Below are 19,489 nucleotides of genomic sequence, written 5' to 3' on the forward strand. Positions count from 1 at the left end.
TGACTTTGTACTGGCCAAAACTACAACTTTTAGTATCACCCGAGATGAGCTCACAAAATCAAAACATAATTGAATCTCCAAAAAGAGAGATAATTTACTGTAGGTGTTGACAACACAATCATATAGCACCTAATATTGCATCCATATCTCACACAAGCTCCAAGATATGCCTTGTCAAAGATCACTACCCTATGGCATTTAGTGACTCTCAAGGTCAATTCGATTTGGCATGCCTGAGAATGTTCAAGTGGTCAATGGGACAAGAAAATCTTGGGAATAGGTTTTATTAGCGACTCAATGCTAACTAAGTAGACAGTTCGAACCCATGATGAATGGTTAAAGAGATTGACCAATTGGCAACTTTGTACTGGACAACATTACAAGTTTCAACATCACTCAAGATGGGGCCATAAAATCAAAATGAAATTGAATCTCCGAAAAGAGATATTTTATTGTAGGTGTTGAAAACACAATCCTAGAGCACCCAACATTGAATCCATGCCTCACACAACCTCTAAGATATGCCTCGTCAAAGATTGTTTCCCTATGACATTTAGTGACTCTCAGAGTCAATTCTATTCGGCGTGCCCAAGAATGTTTGAGTGGTCAATGGGATCAGACAAGCTTAGGAATGGATTTTATCCAACCACTCAGAGCTAACAAAGTAGATAATTTGATCCCACAATGATTGTTTAGAGAGATTCACCAGTTGGAAACTTTATACTAGCCAACACTACAAGTTTCAATGTCACTTGAGATGGGGCCACAAAATTTTAAAAATATTAAATCTCCAAAAAAAGAGAGGTTATTGTAGGTGTCAAAAACACAATCCTATAGCACCTGACATTGCATCCATACCTCACACAAGCATTTGAGATATGCCCCATAAAAGATCACTACCCTATGTCATTTAGTGACTGTAAGGGTCAATTTCATTCAGCATGCCCAAGAACGTTTGAGTGGTCAATGGGATGAGAAAATCTTGGGAATAGGGTTTAATTAGCCACTCAAAGCTAATGAAGTAGATAGTTTGATCCCATGATGAATTATTAGAGAGATTGACTAGTTTGCATCTTTGTACTGGCCAACACTACAAGTTTCAACATTACTTGAGATGAGGCCGCAAAATCAAAATGGAATCGAATCTCCAAAAAGAGAGATGTTATTTTAGGTGTTTAAAACATGATCCTATAGCACCCAACATTGCATCCATACCTCACATGAGCTGTGAGATATGCCATGTCAAATATCATTTCCCTATGGCATTTAGTGACTCTTAGGGTCAATTTTGTTCAATGTGCCCAAGAATGTTCAAGCAGTCAATAGGATGAGACAAGCTTGGGACTAGGGTTTACTTGGTCACTTGAAGCTAACGAAGCTTTGGACTAGAGTTTACTCCGCATCACACTATTAATTTTTATGTACAACGTAGCTCTAAAAGGCATCGATAGGAAAGTGCTAAGAGAGAAAACCACCAGTCTTGCCCAAAAAAAGATGAAATATAAATATTACATCAAATATTTTTGTAATTATATTTAATCTAATGAATGAGCTAGATCTTCTCTACATTATTAATATCTCAAGTATTGCCCCATGGTCTGAATTGTGAACCTTCCAAAGAGTCTTATTATGTGGTTTTCTTCCATATTTTATCAAGTGGACATTTGATGTGACAACAAGGTTTGAATAATGAATAATATTTCTCTCTATTTCCAATCCTCAAATAACTACAAGTTAGGGTTCTTCATAAAATATCATCTAAGCCATGTGTCGGTTACAACCACCACACCTATATGGTACTCTAAACCTTCACTATCAGTAACCGAGTGATCCATTTTTTTTGGTTGGACACAGTGGCACAAATAATAATCTGTCCTTTCTTCATTGTCTTTAGGTGTAATAACAGCAAAAACATGGCTTGCAATGATAAATGTATATAATGTGGTCATTAATTCAACAAATACTTAGGTAAAAGTTATAAAGTTACATATTGAATTTACACACACACACACACACACACACATATATAACTAACCAGGTTGCACTAGATCAGACAAGTGGTCAAAGGCAATGGATGAATTCATCTCTACCATTTCTAGTGCTTGTGGGGGACAATAGGTGTCAATCAAGTCCAAAACTTTTATATCCCATTTGTCCACCCATTTAGTCAACCCGCACTCATCCCAATTTTCCTTTGTATATGATGGACAAAAGCATGCCATTTTTTGTGTGTGGATACTCCATGAACCTACATTAAAGCTTTTAATATTGTGCAACTCACTTGATCTTGTCAGTATGGAACAATCCTCATATGGTGCAATGTTAATTTTATCTATCAACCAAAAGAATCTATGAAGTCTAGACTTGCCTTCCTTACTTGGACCCATTGTAGCGTTACAACACCGGACAATGGATTTTTCATATATCAATGTTGCTCCATCTTTGTACTTTAATTCTTCATGAGATAAGGCTCTTTTGGTGCATACACCTACACCATCATGCTCTCCCTTTCCATGACTAGCCTCTGTGAAATTCTACATATATTGAATTCTAGACAACCTGTGCATCCTACTAAACCAATAGAACATCCATGCATTCTTGAATTGAGATACGCAATTGCCTGACCAAATAATGTGTTGGCAATATGGTATGCCCTTGTTAGCTAAATCTCCATAAAATAGTTGAAAACAACCATGTACAAACTCTATAGAATGTGGTCAATCATCACTAATGTAAAAATGGTACTCCCTCAATATTTCCTATCATCCTATGTACTTGTAGGTGAATGTGTGAATATTATGTGAATAAATATGGAAACCTATTGAAAAGAATAATACTTTGATTGAACATCATTTTGTGGTTGTAGTGTGTAGTTCTCTACAATGTCTACAACTTAAATAATGGTATCCAATGAAAATGTATCCTCTCACAGCTTGAATTTCAAATCTAGCCATTGAGCTCTATGTGTATGCCTTGCATACTCATAAATAATCTTTTTCATGAAAAATCTTCACGAATTCATACACTAAATCTTTTCAATGACTAAATTACATCTTTTACCTTGTTTCCCATCTTTTGCACCATATGTCACTATCTCAATTTTTCCTAATCTACTATTTTCAATTTTTTCTAATCTACTATTTGATTCCCAATTGCATGTGTACTATCCATATGTTCACAATTTGATAAAAGTTAAAAAGAACCACAAAATAAGCATGTACCATCCAATCATGACATCTTGTAGAATTTTTGACCACCCCCTATTTCACATAAAATGTTGGATATGAATTCTCTTGAAGATCTAGGTGGCTCATTTATGTCATAATCTTGCAAAATGAACTAAGAATGCAAAAACACATATATGCATAAAAACATCAAAATGGTTAGAAAATTCAATATGTATCCTACAACATGAAGTTGTGTGTGTGATTTATCTTCACATAAAAAGTTTTATCCATCTCAAAAAATATTTGACTTATTCGAATTTGAGGATACATACCAATAAATTTTGCAAAAAAATTGTGTTTGAGTTGGGTCCAAAAAATATTTCACATGTGGATCGCGATATCAGCTACCAATCCTCCCTACAACATCTCTTTGATTAGGGAAAACACACATGTTATTTGTCCAAAAATCTTCAATAAAAAATTTCAAAGCTTCACAATAATTTCTTTATCCTTTCATAGTAGTCTACTGCTAAATGTCTATAACTCATTTTTTGTTGGATCTTCCACTCTCTCACACCTTACCATGGCTCTCCTTAGAGTACCTATACCAATTTTCAATATTTTGATTGTCTTTCTCATGAGTCAAACTTTTTTCATTTGGGTACTTACTATTGTTGATATAAGTACATGTCTTATGATATTACTATATTTGGTGTGTGATTTAGAACCCACTTTGTCATAAGCACTCATTAGATTCCTTACAATATTTTTTCGTTTGAATCATCCATCATTCTTAGCCCAAGAATCTTCATGATGGGTCTAAATTTCAAATTCCTTATCATTTCAACAAATAATTGCTATTGACCTATCATATTTAATTCTTCAAAGAATAATCTCCAAATACAATTAAATTTTCTTTGACAAGTACGGTTGCTAATCTTGTCGGATATTGATTTCAAAATATTAGTATCAATATTAATGAAATATTTTGGTCTTCTAAAAAAAACTCTAGAAGATGTTATAATCTCTTCCATTGCCTCAACATTTTGAACATCAACATAAGGTTGAGTGATTTGTATACCTTGAATCAAAGATGATGTGCCTTAACAATAAGATGCAAAAGATGGAATATCACCTACTTGATATGTTGATGTTGTGCCTTCAACATGATATGATGGAGTGTGTACATTGTCTGACATAGAAATTAGAGTCTCTTCAACATGAGATAATGGTATGACTCCAACATTGGAAGGTGGTGTAGCTTCACAATTCAATTGTCTTCTTGAGAGTAAGTCATTCTCTTTGTCTTTCTAATTCTTCTTTTTTGTTTTTTTGTATTGGTGGCTCATGTTCCTCTTTGAAAGATAATTCTTCATTATTGTATTGCACTTTTCTTTGTTCACATAGTAGTTTCATTTCATCTCTTTTAATTGCTAAATCTCTCTCCCTCTCTTCTATTGTTTGTGTTTTTGGTTTCTTCCTTGGCATGATTATGATTTCTATATGTCAAATTATTCAAACATTTGAATTACTTACAATTTGTAAATAACAAATCATTCAAATACATATACAAATTACAATTATTTTAATGAATACACAATATATATTAAATAGCTTGTAAAATTATAATGAATTATTCATACATTAAAATTTCTAACCATTTCCAAATAACAATTCATTTAAACTTATAGATTTTAATGAATTCACTATATATTAAACAACTTGTCAAATTATAATGAAATTTGTCTCTATAGTAACAAAGAATATTTAAAAAGGACTGCACTAACCTTTTCTATACAAAGAATGTTAAAAACCCTTCAAATAGTGTATCCAATGATTGAATTTGGTGTTTTCTATCTTCCAATACCATGAAACCTGTGTTTTATATTAGAACATCAAAATAGGCAATAGGCAAAAAAGAGAATATGGGTTAGTAGGACCCAAACTTTCCTTTTAACTATTTTTTGGTGTTTCCATATAGCACATATGCACTATAAAGCACGTACACACTATAGTGCATGCACACTATGTGAAAACTCTCTCTCTCCCCCCTCTCTCTCCCATCCCCTTCTCTCTCTCTCTCTCTCTCTCTCTCTCTCTCTCTCTCTCTCTCTCTCTCTCTCTCTCTCTCTCATCCCTTACTCTCTCTCCATTTCTCCCTCCCTCTCCCTATCCCACTCTCTCTCATGCCCTTCTCTCTGCCTCCCTCCCTCCCTCCCTATCCCACCCCCCCACTCTCTCTCTTCCCCTCCCTATCTCACCCTCTCCCATCCCCTACTCTCTCTCCCTCTCTCTCCCTCTCTCCCCTACTCTCTTGTGCTCTATCTCTATTTATATCACTCTCCTCCCTTTCTCCCTCTCCATTCCTACTCTCTCTTACTTTCTTACTCTACCTTAATCCCTCTCTTTGCATCCTATCCCATGCTCTCTCTCTCTCTCTCTCTCTCTCTCTCTCTCTCTCTCTCTCTCTCTCTCTACATCCTATCCCCTACTCTCTCCCCATCCTCTACTATCTCTCACTCTCTATCCTCTCTCCCTCTCTCCTTTCCTCTCTCCCTATCCATCCTCTCTATTGAAATACAAGGCTTAAAAAGTGCATGTGCACTATAGCATGCACAATTTAAGCCTTGAATTTAAAAATGTTTTAAATAGTATGCACACACTATAGTGCATACGTGCTATTGCACACACATACTATATAAAGCATTGGATACCACCAAGCTTAAGAATTGGATTTATCTTGGGAATCCAACCCAAAGGTTTGATGTCTCTAAACTAGTCTGAGACGTGTTTTGTAGCAAGCATACAAAAAATGCTTGACTTTTCTTCTGTGCTCTCCTTCAAGTTTTCTCATGGTTTAGCATTGATAAAATTAGGTTACATGATATTGTAGATCTCTATGTTAGCTATATAACCATATAATTTAATTTTAATTCATACTATTTCAAGCCTTTCAACTATAATTTCTTTTGAATGTATGTCCATTTTCTCTCAAAAACCAACATGTACTAGTTGGGGTGTAGAATTTAGCTTGTTTATCAAATTTTTCAACAACTTAATTTTTTAGAAACTAGACTCCATTCTACACACTTTAAAAAAAAGAAGTTTTGATTTTGGATTAGTTTTCAATCATTTCTAGGGGGAGCTTATAGATATTTCAAATTATTGGGATGTGTCCAATAACAAAATTCATAAAAAAGAAATACACATTATAAAATTATGCAAAAAATCTAGGATAAACTACATAGTGTTAGGTAACTTTTGACCAAAGTGATTAAAGAATTTTTTTTTTTAAAGTTAAAATTTTTGGGGGGCCACACTTTGCACTATATTATATTTTTTTTCTAAAAAAATAGTACCACTTTCTATGGCCCCCTTTTTTGAAGACCTAAAACTAAACCATTTTGAAAAAATATTAGTAGTTTAGAAACTAGATTCAAAGGACTACTATTTTTATTTTTGTCATATCTTAAAATTTTGAGCATAACTATCTTCAAATTCTTGTAGAAGTTCAAAAATTGTTGATTTCAGAAAAAAAAAAGTGGCCACTTTTACCCCCTTTTTGGCACCACAACTTGGTGCACTTACCCTAGAGCCTTATTGATAAAGATAAAGAACTTATCAAATCAATCTTCTTGGTCACATTGCGTCCTCCATAGTGGAGCCACGCACACCTTTGTCTAAAATTAGTGAAATTGGATAGGTTCTTATCATACTTGGCATTGACTTCACTCTAAGAAGTGATTTAGATGATAGTGTGCATAACTAGATCATTTTTGAAGAGAGATATGTAGGGGAATGTCTTAGTTCAAAAGAAACCTCTTGATGCTATGCTATGTTCATAGTGGAGTTGAGCCCCCTCCTTTTCGAAACTAGAATTCAGATATGTTCTCCATAGACTAGGAATACCAACACTTCGAGTGAACATTTGTATAGAAGTACTCATAAGAGGTAGAGGATATATAGGTATTCTAGAAAGAGTGATAGAAAAACTGTTTAGCACATTTTGTCAAAGACTTAGGATAGGTATTAATAAGTTGAGATATACCATACAAGATAGAAATGTTTTTGTCATCATTTTTAACAAGCTTCTTAAGAGCTTCAATAGAAACAACACTATCAATATTATGATTTTCTTGAGCAAGCCACATTTCCAATTTATCAAATTCATTAGAAAGCTTATCAAATTGTGAAGGGTGAACTCTTAAAGCATCATATTCATCATGGGATGAGTGAGAAGAGTTATGCTCCATTATAGGATTAAGATCATGAGCAAAGATGTAAGTATCATTACGAGTCCTAAGAAGAAAATAAGAATCATGATAAAAGGAGCCCATGAGTCCATGGTTTTGCCTAACAAAAATTCTATAGGCTGGCCTTACTATAATTAAGCTTATAAAAGATGAGATCATAAAAGGAAAACCTAATGAGATCCAGCCGTGAAAAAATAAAGAGCATAAAAGAGAGATATAACCACACGTAAGATAGCCAAATCTAACTCTATGATAGAAAAGAAAAAGGGGTTCACCAAAAAAGAAGGTAAACACCTAAAATAAAATAACATAAATCCAAAAAGAAAGGGGCACAAGTTGGGTTCACCAAAATGTTTAGTGGTAAAATAGAAGCACCTAAATAAGATATATACTTCCACTTTACGAGGAATTGAGCCATTCAAATACTAAATTTGAATTATAAAGAGGAATGCAAACAAGGAAATGCACTTTCTTTGGCCCTTGATAAGATAATGTGAATGTTAGATTGAACTAGAATTTCTTAAAGAATGTTAATAAATGGTAAAGATATGAAATGAAATAAAATATGAAAGACTCACCTTGAAATGTGTAGAGGAAGATGTATTTTAGCTCCAACACTCTTAGATCATAACTATTTTTGAATATCCATATGAAGATCTCTGTATAAAATGACGAAAGGAATGAAACCCATAAATCTCCCCAAAAATGGAGACTAGAGTACTAGGTCAACATAGGAAGATGTCCTCCAACCAAGTTGACATAGTCTGATGACTTGAAACTGACTTCTCCAGAAAGCTTTTGGAAAGTAGGTTTCAAATCCACAAACCTTTCATTGATATCTTGTAAATCAACATAGAAAAAGAAGGGGTTTTGGGTTGGGATTTAATGAGGTCTTTCCTTGGTCAAGCCCCAAGTTAATGAATTAACCATAGTAGAGAAATCTAAATGTAAATGACTAAAAGATAAGATAAATGTTAGGATTCACCTTGTTTGTATGTAAATGTATTGAATATCTTGAACAAGGAATGTAGGGTATATCCACCCTCTACAATGGATCTACCATAATCCCATCATGGTGCCATGAGTATAAAAGTACACTAATGAAGATGATGATGAATGCTTAAATATTGATGTCCTCCCTTGATGACCAATAATAAGCTAGATCTTGAATAGAAAATTCTCACAAAATGACCCTTTAATGCTAGATCGAAATCTCCTTTCTTAAATGCTTGAAAATATTGAATACTTAAACTCATTGAATGCAAAAGGCATAAATCTTTACTTGAGAGCAAGAGTTTGAGAGCATGAATGATTAAGATATGAAAATGAAGCCTCCAAGTCTCCTTGGTTAAGTTTTTCTAGAATATGGCGTATTTCAAACATTCAACATTCAATCATATTTTGATTGAGTTCAAGGAATTTTCTAACTAAAGAACTCCAAAGTTTAAATTTGCTTTAGAAAAGCTTTGAATCAAGTAATCAAGTTTTAGGAGGTCTACCCACCTAGGTATAGTGGAGCCTAAAGTGTAGGGGAATCAAGGTGATTCTTGTTCATTGGCCAAAACTAATTGCAAAATCCTATCAAAGAAGTGGCAGGCTCTTGGATTAATTCTAATCTGTAGTTTTGGGAACCAATATATTGGCAACTTTGCTGGGAAGAGTTGCTCACAACAAGCATTGTGCACTTACCCAAAGATTCAGATTTTGTAAGACCAAAAACAAATAGTAGTTGTATCATTTTTTTTGGAAGCACACTCTACTGGAAGTAAGAACTTAGAAGATCAACAAATTAATACATTCCTCGAAAGAGGTGGCTACTCTATTCAATAAAATTTTAGTTGGTAACTCTATTGAAGGAGAAGACTCAGAAGGAAGTGATTTGATCGTGTACTATGGAGAATATGTACTATGATCAGGAAATGGATCTATGTTACACCATGGAGGAAGTAGACATACACCCACTTGATGTCTTTTTCAATCTAGAAAGATATGAATAACACATTTTTTATAAGGATGGTGGATATTTTTCAGGAAGTACCTTTAGACATCATACCTCCACGCAAGGAATTGATAAGAAAATTTTGTCAATTGGGAATCTCATGAAAAGATGTTGATTTGATGCTTATCTTCCAAATATTGGATGAAAGTTTGAATTATATATCTTCTTTAGATGCATATTTGAATTTATAAAAGCAAGAAGATGAATCTGCAACATGATTCTTTATGAGAATGTTTAATGCTTATCAAAAAATACCTTTAGAATATAGACCTTCATCGTCTGGTCTTCTCTATAGGATGAGGGAGTTAGGCCTCTTATATGATCATTAGTTTCTTAACTTTCTCAAACTTATGGATATTGAACTAGTTGTAGAGGAGAATGAATTGAAGATTGAAGTAACATATGAGTCTAATGATATTTTAGACTTAAATAGAGAAGAAATTTGTGGATAGTTTGAGGAGTAATCTAATTATGATGATACTTATATGCCTTCAAATGACAGTGAATGTGAAAATGAGGAAGAGGATTCTCTAAGTGTGGAAGCAATTTCAGCCTTGTTAGATCTGGAATATCATAAACATATTGAAAGAAATGGTCCAATTTTTTTTTCTCAAATCACCATGGTGAGCAAGGCAATGGATCAGGGCAATCTAAAGGGGTACTAGATGAAGGAGATGGTAATTCACAGGAATCATATAGTGAGGATGAAGTAGAACTGCATATAATGTATGAAGATGGGGAAGTTTCAGGAGATAATGTTGATGAAGACATTAGTCTTGTTGATGACACACTTGATGATCCACATGAAAGCTTTCATGATAGTATGCCTCAATTTTCTATATTCTTGAACCCATTGTTCGAAGAAGAAGTGATAGAAGATACATCAGAATTTACTATATTCTTAAATCTATTGTTTGAAGAGGAGTTCTTATGTAGCCAATATCCATTAGCACCATGATGAAGATAGAAGGCTTGATGACAGCTTTGAAGATGGTGAAACTCAAGATATGAATGAGGAGGTGTATTTAGCAAATGAGTCATGCACAAGCTCATCCTATAAGGAGGGGTTGTTTCAAACATGTTGAGGAGATACAAAATCATATATGTGTGAAGAGGAGATTGCATTGAATCATGGTGCTGAAAATTTCCAAAGTATCCTAGCTGATCAAACTCTTAGTAAAAGGGAAAATGTACTTCTAGAAGTTAAGCCATTCTCAAAGCCTTGTTGTGAAGAGAAACAATATTTGAAGTATGGGGTGTATTGTGTAGAGAAGGGCATTCAAAATGATCTTTGTGCAATTGATCAAATACATGAATATGGGGATCTTCTATTTAGCAAAGACCACATTACACCTCATGATCTCTCAAAGGCAAGTAAGACCGATACCAAAGACTTCATTGATGAAATGGGGCCAATGAATATTATTCATGAGGATGGCACACCTACTACAAGTTTGATGTTTGGGCAGCAGATTGAAATGATGAAAGGAAGGCATTTCTTGATCAAAAGAAAGAAGGTGTTCCATGATAAAAACTATGTGTTTGATAGAGGGAAGAAGTAGTGTTCATTTTTGTGTGGGGCCTAGGGCCATCCATTTTCACCTTGCATCATGCTTAGCATGGGTGCTCGATCTGCTCCTCTAGAGATAGTTGGAATCTCATTATGCCCACAAGAGGCATATGTCCCCAACAAGAACCACTGATGGAACCTAAAATTTAATCTCCATTATTGATCATGATAACTAAAACATGAGGTTTGGAAGTTATAGAAACAATCCCTTTAGAAAGTTGCACTTTATTATTTGTTTCAAATCAATGTTGTCTTTAAGAAAGATGTGTCAATACAGTCATAGGTTGGAAATGATGGATGAGAAATTACACACTTTAGCTAAGTGATCTACAATATTAACTTATGGGTCTTCCTATTGAGGCAATACTTAAAATTTATTTATGACAAGATGCATATGATTAAGGAATCTACACATCTAATTGACAGGAAAGCATCAAATATTTACTATAATAAGAAGAGTATACATTGAACTAACATTCTGATGGATGATGGGTTTAGTAAAAACTATGAATGTTGGGGCTACTGATCTCTTCATAAAAGTGATGACAGAGTTGCAGATAAGAACATCTCAGAGGATTTTTCACATATCAGAACAAAGTCCATTCTAATTAAAGGAATTGGAGTTAAATGATTCACTCAAAATGATAGATAGGAGACAACTCAAATTTGAGATTTGGCTCAAATTAGAGAAGAAATACAATGATGTTCCTCTACACGAGAATATTGTTAGAGATGGAATCAGATTTCTATGATGGATTTTGCATTAGAGAAGTTTGGACAATACAAAGCTCATATGAAGCTTCCCTTCAATACAAATGATGAAAGAACATGGAAGAATTGTGTCTATGATATGCCGAAGATTGCCACCGTACACTCGAATTCTCTTAGTGCTCATTCAAGTATTTTGGAACACTCCTCTAATAATGAAGAATATATAATCTATGCAGGTGGAGGTCTGTAGATAATCATGTTTGATGAAAATGGTTTTGTTACAATCATTAGCGAGTTCATATTCCCATTTGAGATTGGAAGCTCTAGACATTAAGACAGGAATGTTGGAACTATTTTCGTAAGGACTTGCAGTGCCCCTATTGATAACAGGGGACAATTGAGACCAAGTATCGAGCCAGTTAAACATGAAACGGTGAGGATGCCTGAGCATAGATACATGGAAACAAGGGATCTATAGCCCATAACAAGAGAGGAACCATTGGTATTTACACTCTAATGATAGAATTAGAGTTTTCCAGCACTGAAAACCATTTGAAGATATTTTACCTTTTCTGTCTAGTAAATTTCTAGCATATAGCATAACGAGATTGGCATATGGACGACATATTGAAAACTTATATAAACCAATACACAAGAAATGAGATGTCAATAAAAAATGATATGTTCATATTTGTGAACTCACAAGAAAAGATATATTGAAGAAGTGATCTATTACTAATGGAAAGGAATATAAAACACTACCATAAATAAGGCCCGATAAGGGAGTGTGTTCAAAAAAAATTATATAGGGCAGATGATGATTCTTCTGTAATTGTCGATGCCTAATCTATGCTTAGCAAATCTCGAGCACCCAACGATGGGACAGTGTTGCACTAAATGAAGCTTCAAACTTGTCTTATTATTAAAAGGTAAGGCTAGAGTGATTACAAAGCTCGCAGAAGGTATAACCTGGAGACATCTAGAGTACACATGCCCAACCGAATGATAAGTTAAGACACCCTTGCAATATCAAATCGATGACATATAGGAAGAGACAAGCTCATTGTTGGGAATTCATCAATATAGAAAGATTCATTAAATTAAATATAAGATGGCAATATCATTATCAATTGGTAGATTAAAATGACAAGGAAGCATGTGTAGTTATGAATAATGCAACTAAACAATAATGATTTGTTAAATTCAAAGGAGGTGTAATATCTATGTAGAAGAAATATGACCTTTCATTTGAAAAGTTACATTCAAAGACATATAGAGGGTATAAATAAGGTTAGAAATTGGAAAAGATTCGACATTCGAAAACAATCATTCAACAAGGAGTATTTTATATCTACTTGTGCGAGGAATAAGAGCTATAATATGACTTTGTAATATAAATTCATTTATAATAAAATAAAATGTCCTTTATTTATTATTAAAGGTGCGGAGATTTAAACTGCAGATGAATTGTCCTTTGTAATTATTTTTTGGAATGTTGTATACAATTTAAATGCCAGATAAGTGGACATGCTCATTTAACATTTTAAATTTGATCATCATAGATATAGTGAAATAAATAATTGTTTCCATATCTGTGTCTAGTTCGTCTCCCTACCAAAGGATTCAATTTGGACTAATTTAAGTTTGTATAATATTTAGTCTATCGCATCTTGATTATTAAATTGTTGGCAATTCAAGTGCATAAGAATTTTATAAAGTTGTATGTGAAAATTCACTGAAGTTGACTCTATTGCCCAGATGAGCAGAGGCATTGATCTTTCTATTATTGAAGTCAGAAAATCTATAATTTCCTTCCTACAAGCATCAAATATATTATTTACAAATATTATACAATCCAAACATTCAACATTCAATCCTATTTTGATAGAGTTCAAGGACTTTGCTAGTGGAAGAACTCTAAAGTTTAAATTGGCTTTAGAAAAGCTCTGAATCAAGGTGATTCTCGTTCTTGGCTAGAATTGATTGCAGAATCCTATCGGAGAAGTGCCAGGCTCTTAGATTTCAAATCTGTGGTTTCGGAACCAACAGATTCAAGATTACAGAAACTTTTATCTTTCCATTTTTTTAAATAATTCTAAAACTTAAGAAATTTTTAGTGAAATGTTCAAAAAAGTTTCGTAGTTATTTTAAAAGCTTCTGTTGTAATAAAAAAAATTCCATAAATTTTAGAGGTCTTGGTGGTTTGTTTATGACTCAGGCAGCACCTGTGACCGTCAATTTATTTTGAAGCGGCGAAGTTGGGCTTGGCAGCAAATCCTTTTCTAGCTTTTGGCATTTTCAGACACACCCACATGTCAAACGCCATTGTCTTCCACCCAGAATAGGACATTTACACCCAACTATTTTGTTTGATCTGCGCCTTACAAGGGTCTTCTAAATTTTTGGCATTATTCGGCACCAACACGTTCTGGATTTTTTGACCCAACAGTTATTGTTTTATTCCCCACCTAAGATTTCTTGACAGTTTGTGATGCTTCTTGTGGCACTTTTGGGCCTTCAGGAAACGACACAGATTTTATTTCAGGGGCATCTGTTCTTTCGTTTTGTGAGGTCAAACCTACGGATCACTTCTACCTCAGCAGGGGTTTTTGGCGTTTTATGAAACAAAGTTCCTCCAAACTTTTGCAAACTTTCCTCCGCTATCTGCAATTTTGGTGTATTTCAAGAGTCAAAGTTTTGTTGTTTTTGAGGTGGGATTTTTCCCGACATGTCTTTTTGGAGTTTTTTTTGTCCAAGAAACCCTAATTCGCTCGATGCGGTTTTTTGCTTTTGGGTTATTCTGGGCTTTTATAATCTTTGAAAAAATGATCTAAGGAGTTAATATTTTTCTTTTTAAAAATGCATAGTACATCAAAAGTAATGTTGAAGTGGGGCTATGGTAGTCCATATGCCTAGTTGAGGGGATTGATCACCTCTGAAAGATAGCTTAACTTTTGGTTTTTTACGGACTACAGCAAGCCATAGTTTTTGAACTAGATAAAGATGGTTTTTCTTCTTTTCACAACGGGCAAGGATTATCAGCACTGTAATATTTTCAACTTATACTGTTTCAATTACTTGGTATATATCTATTTGTTTACTAGAACAGCAAATGAAGTCTATATGCCTTAACTTTCAATTCGAATATTTTGGATGTAAACTATAAAAGCACAAGGTGTTGTATTGGGCTCCGTTGGATGTCTGTGAGATTGTTTCTAACTTGCCGTTGTTGCTGATAGAGGATCTCAGCGTGGTCTATCTAAACAAACATTGAAAATGGTCCTTTTGTGTTTTGAAAACAAATGGGTTGCACAGCTTGTCGGTTGGTAATTTTGTTATTTGGTAAGGTCACTTTTTGTTGACAGTAATGTTTTCTGAAAAAATGGCATCCATTCATTAATATTGCAATTTTCTTCTTCATCACAAACATGCAATTTGATTATTTAGGCACTGGAAGTTCACTTGTTTTTTTCGGTTGGCAATCAAGTTTTCTGAAAAATGCTTTCGATATCATTACTATTGCAATTTTGTTCTACATCACAGACTGCCTTTGCAGTGTTTTTGATCCTAAATATACGCACTTCTCCACTTCTTTGTCATTTTTAAATAGGAGAGGATCTAGTAGCTGAGTGCATTTGAATAGTTGTGATAGCGCTGGTTGATTTATTATCCGCAATTTTTTTTATTTAAGACCAAATAGCTTTGACAATATTGCACCAATAGATTTGACTTCATAATTGTTATTGCTGAATGACTATTCATAATTGAATGAAATGTATCATTTAGTTCTAAAAAGCAACAAATTATGTGAGACACACAACTTAGTGCACAAGTATAGGTTTCAATTTCTTGGGGGGGGTTTTTGGAAACTTTGATAAAAGTGCCTTGATGTAGCATCACAATTGTCAATGTAGAGCTAAAACTTTAGTTAAAAATACGAGACTTAGTAAGTAAGCTGTTATAAAAAAAATTGAAAGTGATTTGAAATTTTAACATACCATTTGAAGAGGATTTTGAAAAGAGCAAAGTTGAGATGTTTAACTACCTATCTCATCATCATTAATTGTTTTGCATTGGATTGTATTGTAAATTTTTGTATCAACATTTTGAATCACAATTTGTTTGTAAGGATGAGCATAAAAGATTACAAAGAAAATTTATGCAAAATTTTCAACACAATTAAATTTAAAAATATTTAATAGTAATCATCATAGATTGTAGAAATCTCCTTTTTAACTTCTTATTTTTTATGTTTAAAATTACTATTTAGACACTCAAATGAATTAATTTTTTCCAAGATTCAACCTAAGTCCAAAATTTGAATGGTAATTTTATACCTATTCAGTTTTTAACTATAGAATTATCATCTGCGTAGCATCCCTGCTTGTTGGTTGAGGTAGATAGATAGCAGGGCCTATGTAAGGCCAACATTCATGACGATAGCTGAGTTGGTCCGTGAATGAATGTTAAGGAAATGATTATGATTTCTCTCACATCACATCACCAAGCGATCATACCTTCAATATGCATGTCATCTCGACTTTCTTTCTCCTTTCTTTCCTTTCCATTTTGTGTCGCTCAACAAGAGTGGAAAGCTGAAAAAACCTGTCGGTCCAAAAAATATTATATAATTTTGTATCCCATCAATGTAATATTCGTTGCCATGCACGTGTAAATCTGTTGGTGCCACTGATATTTTTTCTCATAACAAACAAAGTGTTTTACCAGTGTACGAGAATGTGGTCAGAATGATGCCTTGGAATACGAATGACCCGCAAAAACACTCAAAAGAAATCTGCCAAATCTCATGGTCTACATTTATTTATGGGCCGTCGTACAAAATTGACTTTGGACAGTTTTTTTTTTAAAGTTAGAAGCTATGTACTTTTCATTAAAATCCATGTCAAACAAAATGGTTATTTTTCTGAAATTAATTTAGAAAATACTCTTTTTTTCACATATAGATAATTTTTTAAATATTAAATTTATTAATTGTAAAAATTTGATAATTATATTGTTTGAGGGGAAAATTATTTTATATGAAATGTTTAAAAGTGGTCTAGAATATTTCTTTATTTTTATTATGGTTTGTATTTTACAAATTTAGCTTTAAGCATCTTATATATCATATTATATTACTTATATTTCCATCCTACTACTTTCTTGATATTTTGGTATTCTAAGTTTGTAAAGCTCTTGTTCTTGAACAAGGATAAAATATTTCAGCTTCTATTGTGAACATTTTTCTTTTTGAGAAAATATAAGTTCCTTGTGAATTGAGATCTTGATGGTCTTTTTCACTATATAATTTTTGTATTCCACTCAAGTATCACTATTATCTCTTGAATTGTGGATAGCTCAATCTACCATCTACTTCTTACAATATAGGCAGGAACTAAAGTTGTATAAGAGCTCTGTTACATATGAAAAAGGGTGTGACATGACATTTCAACAATGAAACTTTGAAATAATTATATACTCAATCTAGTCAAGGAATAGAGGCTTTTGATATAAGTGAGTGTGTTTAGTGGTAAACAATGAAACCATTATTTGATTGGCATCATGATGATGAAAATAAGTTAGTTCACATTACTTTAAATTGTTGATAATTTAAAAATTAAAATTAAAAAATAGTCATATTGCTATCATTAACTATGTAGTTTTTTGAGTCAAACTCATTGACTCATGTTTCATTAGTAGTGATTCAGATGAATCCATCTCTCATGACAATAAATGGAACACTTAGCACTCATTGGATCTAGGTGATGCTCACAAAGGTGAAGCATCGAGACTTCCTAGGAGCTAACCCATCCCAATACTACTCCAGCTCGAGTGTGCTTAACTACGAAGTTTCCTCCATGGTTAAATCCACTCTGCTTGCAACCCCATTTGCAAATACCAAGTGTTGTGCCTTATAAATCATTCATTAGAATGCCCCTTAAGCTCATAAATTGATAACCAGGAAGTATTTTTTCACAAGACAAATTGTGATATTGCTATCAAGATTTAACTCTATAGTTTCTTGAGTCAAACTCATTGACTCATGTTTCATGAGTAGTGATTCACACAAATCCATCTCTCATGACAATAAATGGAACACTTAGCACTCATTGGATCTAGGTGATGCTCATAGAGGCATTGAAAAGATGCTTGTATGGAGTATAGTAGAGAGCTAAGTGTTAATTGTTCTATAAAATTCAACTATCAATTTACATTCCTATCATAATTTGTTAGTTATAATGGTAGAAATTATAATAAGAGTCTTATATATGGTATTGTGAGGATGTAAAAATGGTGGCTTATTTGTTTATTTTACAGATGAGTGGGGTTGGTGGATTCATTGAGGTATGTTTTAATGCAATGCTATTTAGTCTAGTGGCGACTTTGATAATAGGGGTGTGTGGTTCAAGTAGGGAATAAATAGACAACTCTAAGAGAGTGCATAATGGAGGACTTTATTCCTTAGATGTGGGTTTTATGGGAGGGGTTTGTGGTTGGTTCTAGACTATGTTGGGTAAATAGATTTTTGGCTATAATCTCACATTGTGGATGGAAAGAATGTGGGTATTAGAAAAGGAGATAGATTGGTCTATTTGGAAATTTCTATTCACCCAACTATGGTGAAACTTTTGTTGAATTCTAGGTTATTAATGGGCGTTGGTAGGAAATGGGTAAGTGCTAGTGTAGTCATCAAATATCCTATTATAGTTCATTGTAAAAAGCTTGCCGAACTTCATCTTGAAAAAGCATCATGTAGAATAGGAGTAGAATATATGGATCACTTTACATCAAGCATATATTTGTATAGCAAAATGAAGAATGAGGACGAATAAGATGGATAGTATAGAGATAATAGGAGAAATGTATATATGATAAAAGATGGAAGGGGGAAGTATATACATATAATAAATGTAAATAATTGATCTATGATGATATGATATATCAAAGTTCTATGTGTATGGACATTCCATGCTTTAAAATTATATCCCCTAGTTGATTTATTTATTTGTATTACCTCTTTACTTCCTTTGTATAATTGAAGCTAGGGTATAAATTAAACACAAAAAAAGTCTGGGGTTTAAAATTTCTATTTGTCCCCTATATTTTTGCCAACACTAGTTTTGTTGTCAAGACTTTGGTCAAGTTATATAAAGGATGATAAGTATATAATTAACTTTTTGAACTCAAACATATAGAGAATGAAAAGGATGGATTCTTTTGGATAACTTGCAACATTGTCTCCTTGTTGTCTACCTCATGAGAAGCTTAGGTGCTAGACGAATAAAGATTGAAGGTAAGGGGGAGATCTTCTAAACAATGTCTCATAAAAATGATACCTAATAACAAATGTGAAGAAAAATGGAGGAGCAGTACAACCTCAATTCAAACATAATTGTGGCCAAATGAGATAATAAAAAGTAGAGAGAAGATAGAATTGAGAAAAAAAGTGACAACAACAAGCCCAAATAGAGAGGAAGATAGACAAGATATTGAGAGGGAAGAGAAACATTGTGGGAGATTGGAAAATGCAAAGAGGCAGAGTGTGCTAATGAGGGTCTTGTTGGGTATGCCAAAGTGGATGTTGTTAAATAGAGAAAGAAAAATAAATTAGAGAGTAAGAATGATAGACCTTAAAAAAAATTTAATCTATTTAAATAAGGTCATATTTTTTTAAGAAGATGTTAAAGTTGTTAGAAATTAGGTTCTACCCCTACCATAGCTCTCCAAAATTTGATAATCAAGCTAGGTCTATTAAACATAATAACGATAGATATTTTGAATTTATTAA

This window comes from Cupressus sempervirens, chromosome 10, assembly GCF_028749045.1.
Source record: "Cupressus sempervirens isolate cs-2001-9-10 chromosome 10, ASM2874904v1, whole genome shotgun sequence".
Taxonomy (NCBI): Eukaryota; Viridiplantae; Streptophyta; class Pinopsida; order Cupressales; family Cupressaceae; genus Cupressus; species Cupressus sempervirens.